The 224-nt window shown below is 63.8% G+C and overlaps 1 protein-coding gene across 1 annotated transcript in view; it reads right to left on the minus strand.

Moving 5' to 3' along the window:
* USP48 (ubiquitin specific peptidase 48) overlaps positions 1–224 on the minus strand; it is a 28008-nt gene that overhangs the window by 2547 nt on the left and 25237 nt on the right. The window lies entirely within an intron of this gene.

Raw genomic sequence — 224 nt, forward strand, 5'->3', positions numbered from 1 at the left:
CGCTTCGGCTGGAGCTGCGGTTGGTGGGAGCGCAGGAGACTGGCACTGGATGCCTGAGAGCTCGCCTCCCCGTCAATGTATTCGGAATTAACGATGCAATCCCAGCTCCCAAACATCCAGCGTCGACCACAGCCTCCCCAGAGCCCTCTGGATTCCAGCAGCGTCGCCCATTTGACACGGCCGTGGCTTCCCGCTTGCTGCGTCAGCCCCAGGAGGCACCGGCG

Source organism: Apaloderma vittatum, unplaced genomic scaffold, assembly GCF_000703405.1.
Source record: "Apaloderma vittatum isolate BGI_N311 unplaced genomic scaffold, ASM70340v1 scaffold8199, whole genome shotgun sequence".
NCBI classification, from domain to species: domain Eukaryota; kingdom Metazoa; phylum Chordata; class Aves; order Trogoniformes; family Trogonidae; genus Apaloderma; species Apaloderma vittatum.